The 11,417-nt window shown below is 39.3% G+C and overlaps 1 protein-coding gene across 2 annotated transcripts in view; it reads left to right on the forward strand.

The window, feature by feature from the left end:
• Positions 1–11,417, forward strand: part of RELN (reelin) — a 516,612-nt gene that overhangs the window by 157,413 nt on the left and 347,782 nt on the right. The gene's annotated exons all lie outside the window — the stretch shown is intronic.

Genomic DNA, 11,417 nt, shown 5'->3' on the forward strand with positions numbered 1-11,417 from the left:
TTTGGGTGTTGAGTTTGATAAGTTCTTTACAGATTTTGGATACTAGCCCTTTATCTGATATGTCATTTGCAAATATCTTCTCCCATTCTGTCGGTTGTCTTTTGGTTTTGTTGACTGTTTCCTTTGCTTTGCAAAAGCTTTTTATCTTGATGAAGTCCAAATAGTTCATTTTTGCCCTTGCTTCCCTTGCCTTTGGCGATGTTTCTAGGAAGAAGTTGCTGCGGCTGAGGTCGAAGAGGTTGCTGCGTGTGTTCTCCTTTAGGATTTTGATGGACTCCTGTTTCACATTCAGGTCTTTCAACCATTTGGAGTCTATTTTTGTGTGTGGTGTAAGGAAATGGTCCAGTTTCATTCTTCTGCATGTGGCTATCCAATTTTCCCAACACCATTTTTTGAAGAGACTGTCTTTTTTCCATTGGACATTCTTTCCTGCTTTGTCAAAGATGAGTTGACCATAGAGTTGTGGGTCCATTTCTGGGCTCTGTATTCTGTTCCATTGATCTATGTGTCTGTTTTTGTGCCAGTACCATCCTGTCTTGATGATGACAGCTTTGTAATAGAGCTGGAAGTCCGGAATTGTGATGCCGCCGGCTTTGCTTTTCTTTTTCAACATTCCTCTGGCTATGCGGGGTCTTTTCTGGTTCCACACAAATTTTAGGATTATTTGTTCCATTTCCTTGAAAAAAGTGGATGGTATTTTGATGGGGATTGCATTGAATGTGTAGATTGCTCTAGGTAGCATTGACATCTTCACAATATTTGTTCTTCCAATCCATGAGCATGGAACGTTTTTCCATTTCTTTGTGTCTTCCTCAATTTTTTTCATGAGTATTTTATAGTTTTCTTAGTACAGATCCTTTGCCTCTTTGGTTAGATTTATGCCTAGGTATCTTATGGTTTTGGGTGCCATTGTAAATGGGATTGACTCCTTAATTTCTCTTTCTTCTGTCTTGTTGTTGGTGTATAGGAATGCCACTGACTTCTGTGCATTGATTTTATATCCTGCCACTTGACTGAATTCCTGTATGAGTTCTGGCAGTTTTGGGGTGGAGTCTTTTGGGTTTTCCACATAAAGTATCATATCATCTGCAAAGAGTGAGAGTTTGACTTCTTCTTTGCCAATTCGGATGCCTTTTATTTCTTTTTGTTGTCTGATTGCTGTGGCTAGGACTTCCAATACTATGTTGAATAGCAGTGGTGATAGTGGACATCCCTGCCACGTTCCTAACCTTAGGGGGAAAGCTCTCAGTTTTTCCCATTGAGAATGATATTCACTGTAGGTTTTTCATAGATGGTTTTTTTTTTTTAAGATTTTATTTATTTATTTGAGAGAGAGAATGAGAGAGAGAGAGCACATGAGAGGGGGGAGGGTCAGAGGAAGAAGCAGACCCCCTGCTGAGCAAGGAGCCCGATATGGGACTCGATCCCAGGACTCCAGGATCATGACCTGAGCCGAAGGCAGTCGCTTAAATGACTGAGCTACCCAGGTGCCCTTCATAGATGGTTTTTATGATATTGAGGTATGTACCCTCTATGCCTATACTCTGAAGAGTTTTGATCAAAAAGGATGCTGTACTTTGTCAAATGCTTTTCCTGCATCTATTGAGAGGATCATATGATCCTTGTTCCTTCTTTTGTTGATGTATTATATCACGTTGATTGATTTGCGGATGTTGAACCAACCTTGCAGCCCAGGGATAAATCCCACTTGGTCGTGGTGAATAATCCTTTTAATGTACTGTTGGATCCTATTGGCTAGTATTTTGGTGAGAATTTTTGCATCCATGTTCATCAGGGATATTGGTCTGTAATTCTCCTTTTTGATGGGGTCTTTGTCTGGTTTTGGGATCAAGGTAATGCTGGCCTCATACAATGAGTTTGGAAGTTTTCCTTCCATTTCTATTTTTGGAACAGTTTCAGAAGAATAGGTATTAATTCTTCTTGAAATGTTTGGTGGAATTCCCCTGGGAAGCCATCTGGCCCTGGGCTTTTGTTTTTTGGGAGATTTTGGATGACTGCTTCAATTTCCTTAGTGGTTATAGGTCTGTTCAGGTTTTCTATTTCCTCCTGGTTCAGTTTTGGTAGTTGATACATCTCTAGGAATGCATCCATTTCTTCCAGGTTATCGAATTTGCTGGCATAGAGTTGCTCATAATATGTTCTTATAATTGTTTGTATTTCTTTGGTGTTGGTTGTGATCTCTCCTCTTTCATTCATGATTTTGTTGATTTGGGTCATTTCTCTTCTCTTTTTGATAAGTCTGGCCAGGGGGTTATCAATCTTGTTAATTCTTTCAAAGAACCAACTCCTAGTTTCGTTGATCTGTTCTACTGTTCTTTTGGTTTCTATTTCATTGATTTCTGCTCTCATCTTTATTATTTCTCTTCTCCTGCTGGGTTTAGGCTTTATTTGCTGTTCTTTCTCCAGCTCCTTTAGGTGTAGGGTTAGGTTGTGTACTTGAGACCTTTCTTGTTTCTTGAGAAAGGCTTGTATTGCTATATACTTTCCTCTTAGGACTACCTTTGCTGCATCCCAAAGATTTTGAGTAGTTGTGTTTTCATTTTCATTGGTTTCCATGAATTTTTTAAATTATTCTTTAATTTCCTGGTTGACCCTTTCATTCTTCAGTAGGATGCTCTTTAGCCTCCATGTATTTGAGTTCTTTCTGACTTTCCTCTCATGATTGAGTTCTAGTTTCAAAGCATTGTGGTCTGAAAATAGGCAGGGAATGATCCCAGTCTTTTGGTACCGGTTGAGACCTGATTTATGACCTAGGATGTGATCTATTCTGGAGAATGTTCCATGGGCACTAGAGAAGAATGTGTATTCCATTGCTTTGGGATGGAATGTTCTGAATATGTCTGTGAAGTCCATTTGGTCCAGTGTGTCATTTAAAGCCTTTATTTCCTTGTTGATCTTTTGCTTAGACGATCTGTCCACTTCAGTGAGGGGGGTGTTAAAGTCCCCCACTATTATTGTATTGTTGTCGATGTGTTTCTTTGCTTTTGTTATTAATTGGCTTATAGAATTGGCTGCTCCCATGTTAGGGGCATAGATATTTACAATTGTTAGATCTTCTTGTTGGATAGACCCTTTAAGTAGGATATAGTGTCCTTCCTCATCTCTTATTACAGTCTTTGGTTTAAAATCTAATTTGTCTGATATAAGGATTGCCACCCCAGCTTTCTTTTGGCGTCCATTAGCATGGTAAATGGTTTTCCACCCTCTCGCTTTCAATCTGGGGGTGTCTTTGGTTCTAAAATGAGTCTCTTGCAGACAGCATATCGATGGGTCTTGTTTTTTAATCCAGTCTGATAGCCTCTGTCTTTTGATTGGGGCATTGAGCCCATTTACATTCAGGGTAATTATTGAAAGATAGGAATTTAATGCCATTGTATTGCCTGTAAGGTGACTGTTACTGTATATTGTCTGTGTTCCTTTCTGGCCTATGTTGCTTTTAGGCTCTCTCTTTGCTTAGAGGACACCTTTCAAGATTTCTTGTAGGGCTGGTTTCGTGTTTGCAAATTCCTTTAGTTTTTGTTTGTCCTGGAAGCTTTTTATCTTTCCTTCAATTTTCAATGACAGCCTAGCTGGATAGAGTATTCTTGGCTGCATATTTTTCTCATTTAGTGCTCTGAATATATCCTGCCAGTCCTTTCTGGCCTGCCAGGTCTCTGTGGATAGGTCTGTTGCCAATCTAATGCTTCTACCCTTGGGGGTTACATATCTCTTCTCCCGAGCTGCTTTCAGGATTTTCTCTTTGTCTATGAGACTCGTAAGTGTTACTATTAGATGTCGGGGTGTTGACCTATTTTTATTGATTTTGAGAGGGGTTCTCTGTGCTTCCTGGATTTTGATGCCTGTTTCCTTCCCCAAATTAGGGAAGTTCTCTGCTATAATTTGCTCCATTATACCTTCTGCCCCTCTCTCTCTTTCTTCTTCTTCTGGGATCCCAATTATTCTAATGTTGTTTCGTCTTATGGTATTGCTTATCTCTCGAATTCTGCCCTCGTGATCCAGTAGTTGTTTATCTCTCTTTTTCTCAGCTTCTTTATTTTCCATCATTTCGTCTTCTATATTACTGATTCTCTCTTCTGCCTCATTTATCCTAGCAGTTAGCGCCCCCCTTTTCGATTGCACCTCATTAATAGTTTTTGATTTCTACTTGGTTAGATTTTAGTTCTTTTACTTCTCCAAAAAGGGTTTCTCTAATAACTTCCATGCTTTTTTCAAGCCCAGCTAGTATCTTTAAAGTGATGATTCTGAACTCTAGATCTGACATCGTACTAATGACCGTATTAAGTAGGTCCCTGGCAGTCGGTACTACCTCTTGTTCTTTTTGTTGAGGTGATTTTTTCCGTCTTGTCATTTTGTGCAGAGGAGAATAGATTAATGAGAGAACAAAATGCTAGCAGGGTAACAATGTACCCAGAAAATATACTCTAAAGAAATCAGAAAAGACCTGAAACAGTGGGAAAAGAAAGGGAAAGAGAGAAAAAAGAAAAAGAAGAAAAAAAAAAAGAAAAAGAAAAAGATAAGATAAAAACAAACAAAAACAGAACAAAACAAAACAAAAAATAGAATGTGATCAAATATGATCAGGCTGGTATATAGATCAGTGCCACACACTAGATTTTGGGTGTATTTTGGTCTGGTCGAAGAAAGTGCCTCCCAAAATTTTAAAGAAAGAAAAACTTATATATGTACAAAAATAAGGGTTGATATGATGAAGGGATGGAATATGACTGTAAAGATGGAAATTATAAAAAATTTTATACAAGGAATTGATAAGAAGTTGTTTGAGAAAAGAAAGAAGAGGATTTTAAAAAAAAAAGGGAGAGAATGTGATCAGGCAGGGGAGTAGAAAAAAACCATACACTAGAGATTTAGGGTATATTTTGATCTGTTAGAAGAAACTATCTCAAAATTTTAAAGAGAGAACAACTTATATATATATGCCAAAAATACGGGTAACTACTATGAAGGGATAGAATATGACTCTAAAAATGAAAAATAAAAATGTTTTTTTAAAAAAGGGATTGATAAGAAGTTGGTTGAAAAAGGGAAAAAGAAAAATTCAAAAAAAAAAAAAAAGAAAAAAAGACAAGTTAAAAAAAAAATTAACCTTGAAAGACTAAAGAATTATGGTAAAAAAGCCATGAATTCTATGTGTAGTATTCCCCTAGCGCTGGAGTTCTGCCGTTCGCATTGATTGGTAAACTTGGTCTTGGCTGGCTGTTCTCGCTGATCTTCTGGGGCGGGGCCTGTTGCCGTGGTCCCCAAATGTCTTTGCCAGAGGCGGAAGTGCCCTGCCCTTGCCTGGTCCGGGCTAAGTAATCTGCTCAGGTTTGCTCTCCGGAGCTTTTGTTCCCTGCAAGCTTTCCATACAGCTTTGGAGGCGGAGAGTGAAAATGGCGGCCTCCCAATCTCCACCCCAGAGGAGCTGAGAACTCGCCCGGCTCCTCAGTGAGCCCCAAGAGAAAAGCTGTCAGTCACTCCCGTCTCCCCGGTCTCCGGCCGCACTCCGTGCTCACCCGGCCTGTGACCGTGCATTTCTTTAAGTTTTAGGATTTTTTTTTTTAAAGATTTTATTTACTTATTTGAGACAGAGAGAATGAAATAGAGAGAGCATGAGAGGGAGGAGGGTCAGAGGGAGAAGCAGACTCCCTGCCGAGCAGGGAGCCTGATGCGGGAATCGATCCCGGCACTCCAGGATCATGACCCGAGCCAAAGGCTGCCGCCCAACCAACTGAGCCACCCAGGCGCCCTGACCGTGCATTTCTATCTCTGGCACCCAACCCCGTGTGGAGTCTCCAAACCCAGCAGATCCCTGCGGTGCACTCCCAGGCGGCTCCTCCCGGGGGAGGAAGGTGAGTCTCCCCGGATCTGCCGCTTGTTGGGTCCCTGCTGGAGGAGCAGGGGCCCGACTGTGCCGCGGATCACGGTTTATGGCAACCCCGAGCTGAGAGCCCGCGCCTGGGCTCCGCCTCTGCAGCCGGCTTCCCTGCTCCGATACCTGGGAGCTCTGCCGCACTCAGGCACCCCCGGTCTTCCTGTGACCCCGAGGTTCCTGAGACCACACTATCCCGCGAGGGCTCCCTCCCCAGCTTAGCCACCGGAGTGACGTCCCTCAGCAGAGCAGACTTCTAAAAGTTCCGATTTTATGCTCCGCGGCTCTATCACTTGCCAGAAGCGGCCGACGGAGGCCCCTCCCCCGCCGTCTATCCTCCCGAATATCGCCTCGGATTCACTTCTCTGCACGTCCTACCTTCCAGAAAGTGGTCGCTTTTCTGTTCAGAGAGTTGTTGCTATTCCTTTCTTCGATCTCCTATTGGGTTTGTAGGTGTTCAGAATGGTTTGATCCCTATCCAGCTGAATTCCTGAGAGGAGACGAAATCCAGGTCTCCTACTCCTCCGCCATCTTCTAGTGCCAAAATATTTACTGAAAGTTTTCAAATCTTTCAAAAACGTTACATAAAGTGAGCAAACACAGGGAAACTGATGACAAATCAGACGTTGAAAACTAATATCTGGATAACTCAGTGAAGGCATGAAGGGGAAAAAGGAATATCTATGCGCATTTACTATGTTCAGAACACTAGAGGGGCACCTGGCTGGCTCAGTCAGAAAAGTATGTGACTCTTGATCTCGGGGTCATGAGTTTGAGCCCCATGTTGGGTGTAGAGATTACTTAAGTAAATAAAACTTAAAAAATAATAAAAAAAATAAAACACTATATTAGGCTCTTTTACAAATACAAGAGGCACCTATTTAAATTTCTGAAATGTGGAGAACATTAGGTTTATATGTCAAACATGGGTTTTATCTTGATATAGCATGATGCAGGTTCATTCTTTGGATGGTGATTATATTCTATCCCTTATCACGAAAGGATTCCATTAGGGAGGGAATGTGTGTATTAAAGACAAAACTTATCACTATTAGATTTAAGTTTAATTGCTTGGACAGAGATGCTAACATAATATTGGAATTCAAAGGGAGCAGAAAAGATCAGATCTGTGCCCAAATTAGTGACAATTTAACCGTAAGTCAAATCCCTCAAAACTAGGAACTGATGTGAAACAAGTGGTGTTCTATTTAAGATACTGAAGCAACAACAAAGAATGAACTCAGGCCAACAAAGAGGTACACAAGTGGACTGTATTTGAACATTTGACATTGTAAAGGAAGATTCTCCTAGAAGACTAATTTTTTAAAAGTATACTAAACAAGAAGACAAAAAAACCCCACATCATTTAAAAAATTGAAGACAGCAGCAGTTTCTGAATACCAGACAGGCTGAAAATCATACAGATGCACAGATTTGAGGTGCTGCCTTGAGTATATCTCAGAAGCCTTTAATTTTTGATGAGAGCCATTCCACTGTGTCTGGAGGATTCCTCAGGAAAGATAGTATGGTTGCCCATTTATTTCCATCCATGAGAAGGAAGCATCACAGATGTATTTGCGTTGTTATTTAAACATTTGAAATGAGATCAGGGATGCTCCCATGGGTGCATTTATTGGGAGTGCATTCATACCTACAGATAAGGATGCCAACAGTTGATACATACAAATGTTATTTTACTTTTTAGGTTTACGTAGCTTACTGCAAAAATAAATCCCTTGTCATGGAAGGCTAACATGTTTGTATCCACACTGTTCGATAAAACCAGATATGCTGTTTTCTATAGGGGGAATTTAATCTGTCTCTTAACTCACAGGTCTCTAATTTTTTTCTGATGGTCTAGTTTTCTTTTTTTAAACAGACATTTCCCAACCCGAGACAATTATTTCGGTGCTGCTCAAAAATGTACCTTTGAATGACAGGATAAAAAAAATATATTTTCTACCCTTGAAAGTGAATGGCTAGGACCCTGATGGTTCTCACTCCCCGTAGGCCCCTGTTTTTCATCAAAGTTAAATAGCCAATTAGGTTCGGACAAGAAGACACAGTCTAAGTTCAGGGTCTAATATGTGTTCTTATTTATCAACTTTTTGGCAAATGAGGTCAAGATGCTGCCTGGGGATTTAATTTTTAATTTTAGGGAGTGTGATAAAATGTTGAGATAAAATATGTCCATTTATCTCCAGGAAGGTCTAAAGAAATTATTTTTTATATTAATTATACAACATATTTTAATAAGTTTAACAGATATTCAAAAGGCAATACCAACCCCTTTGTATTACCTGTCTTCTTCCTTCTCGTCACCTCCTTCTTCCAAGAAGCCATAGTGTAAAAAACACTGGTTCTATTAGGGAAATTTACTGGAGTTTCATAGGACAGTTTTTTTTTCATCAGAATCATAAGACCATCTGAGAAGTAGAACTGCTTTATAGTGAGAAAATTTTTCTATTTCAGTAATGAAATAGAAAACCCTAAACATAGGGTCCAAAGATGGACCTGCATCTGTGAAGCCTATCCCACAGCAAATAGTTGTATTAGTGAATTTGTTCTTTTTTAAATCTCTGCCTTTTTTTTCTTTTAGGTAGAAATACCAGTTTTTCCTAATGTTAATTCTAGAAGCAGAAGCAAAACAAACAAAAAAGCAAGCTTATGGCAAACCCATCCTTTTACTCTTCTCTTCCCTTTCATGTAATGGAATCATAACTTGTGAAGGGTACTTAAGTAAGTGGACGGAGGTTTGGAAACCACAAGATGCTCTTTATTACGAGGCCTTGTGGTTTAGATGGGATTACTACTCCACTTGGCACTTATTACTTGAAATCACATGGATCATTTGTGAAAGCAAAAAACACCAAAGTCGGTAAATCTAAAAGCTTTATGTATTACAATTCTTAGCACTTCTCTGTATCTAATAGAAATCTCCTAAGTGAGATATGGGCACAGATTTGGGTTATTTCTTTATTAATAGAATTAGTGAAACCAGTTTTAGAGGCCTTATGTGAGAAATTATTATTTTTTTTTCAAATTGCCTACGCAGTCAAAAATAGTGATGACAAAGATGTCTGGGAACCAGGTGAATAAATTTTTCTCATGGCAGCAACAACTCCATGGTTTGCCAATACAGTGACTTGGATAATATATACTAGCAGCCAGATTTTATTTAGCTCTGCTTTTTTTTTTTTAAATCTCTGAATATTAAGGCATGATTACAAACATGAAGTAAATTTTTGATTGCTTCTTCCAGATAAGAATTTTTTAAAGAACTTATCTTGTCCACTGTGACTTACTTAGATATACATACAGACATACCTCGCTTTATTGTGTGTCACTTTAGTGCAATTAACAGATACTGTGACTTTTAAAAATTGAAGGTTTGTGGCAACCCTGAATCGAACAAGTCTGCCAGTGTCATTTTTCCGACAGCATTTGCTCACTTCATGCCTCTGTGTCATGTTTTGTAATTCTTGTAATATTTCAAATTTTTTCATTATTATCGTATTTGTTATGATGATCCGTGGTCAATGATCATGACTCGCTGAGAGCTCAGGTGATGGTTAGTACTTTTTGGCAATAAAGTATTTTTAAATTAAGGTATGTACTTTTTTAAAGGCACAATGCTATTGTGCACTTAAAAGACTACACTATAATGTAAACACATACCTTTTATATGCACTGGAAAACCAAAAAATTCATTGACTCATTTTATTGTGATATTTGCTTTATTACCATGGTCTGGAACCAAACCTGCAGTACCTCTGAGATTATGTCCGTATGCATGTATATGTTTATATTTATGTATATATTTACATACAGACATAGATGTATATTCATATATATGCATATATATACAAACACACGCATATATTTCAGAATGTGTTTAGAACTATACTTTCTAATACACTAGCTACAAGGCACATGTGGCTATTTATTTATTTATTTATTTTTACATGTGGCTATTTAAATTTAAGTTAAAGTCAAATAAAATAAAGAGTTCAGTTCCTTAGTTACACTAGCCACATTTCAAGTTCAGGAGCCACATATGTCTAGTGACTATTATATTGAACAGCACAGATCTGGAACATTTCCATCATTACAGAAAGTTCTAATGTGTAGCCCTGAGAAAATCTAATTAACTATCTTTTCCTCTTATGTTACCTTAACATTTACAGAATATAACATGTACTTCAAAGGACATACAGAAGGAGGAACGTAAAGCTAAGATTTTGCAATGGCCCTGTGAACTTAAAACATTATAACTGCTAACCTGGCCAAGCAGGGCAATTTTTTTGTAGAAAACTGGTTACCTAACTGTTCATTTTTTTTTAAAGATTTTATTTATTTGTCAGAGAGAGAGAGGGAGAGAGAGCACAAGCAGGGGGGAGTGGCAGGCAGAGGGAGAAGCAGGCTCCCTGCTGAGCAAGGACCCTGATGCGGGACTCGATCCCAGGAACCCGGGATCATGACCCGAGCCGAAGGCAGACACTTAACCCACTGAGCCACCCAGGTGTCCCTACCTAACTGTTCATTTTAATTTTGTTTGCTAAAGCAGAAATTTCTATGGACCTTCACTTTATGGGGACCTTAACTCTATGTAGGCCAAGTGTGACAAGTGGGGATCCCCTCTGGTTACCTTTTCATACAGTGCTCAGGACTTAGTACCACTCTTTGGCTGCTCTGGGCGAAGGCACTGTTCTTCTCCCTGCCCCCACCCTTGGGTCTCTCCCTGCCTGTCCCCCCCATCCTCTGCCGCAGTGTTTTAAGTTCAGGGCCTTCTCAAATATTCCCTTACCCTATGACAATTTACCACCGTGTACCTAAGATTTAAAATGAGCATGTCTAGAATGCTCATCATTAATATTAAAATAAGCAATAATGAGGTTTGGAATAGCATTTGATGGTGATGATGATGATGATGATGATAGTAGTAAAAATACCAATTTCCATTTAGTGAGCACCTGTATACCAGGCAGCCTATTCAGATCCTGTACCTTCCTATATCACTATTACTGAAGAAAGAGCTTGAAGAGCTCACAGAAATAGGTCTGTTTTCATCCAAAACATGTCGTTTTAGCTGCTATCTTATATTACTGCTCTCTGTCACTGTTAAAATAGTAATTGTAAAGATAGTGTAGCAACTCGAGAGATGTTTGGAGTATTAAGTGACAAAAACATAAAAAAATGCATTTCTACTATTTCAAACACATTAAAATTATGTTTGTAGAGGATTTCTGGCGTTGTGGAAGACTGAGCTCTCATGGCAGGAGCTCCTTCTATTAAAATCACATAGAAACTTTAGATAAATGAGTAAGCATTTAAAATACATACAAAACTGTTGGAAAGAAAGTGAAGACACAAGGTGCCAGAAGAAAGGGGAGGTATGGAGACTGGATCAGGAAGTGGGAGCAGATATCATCCGGGTCTATGGCTATTTTAAACCTGGATTTAGGTCCTAGGCCTGGAGTTTTAACCTCAGTGGGATCTGGAGCCATCGCTGAGAGCCTTTTCAAAG

This window comes from Neomonachus schauinslandi, chromosome 12 (genome assembly GCF_002201575.2).
Source record: "Neomonachus schauinslandi chromosome 12, ASM220157v2, whole genome shotgun sequence".
Lineage (NCBI taxonomy): Eukaryota > Metazoa > Chordata > Mammalia > Carnivora > Phocidae > Neomonachus > Neomonachus schauinslandi.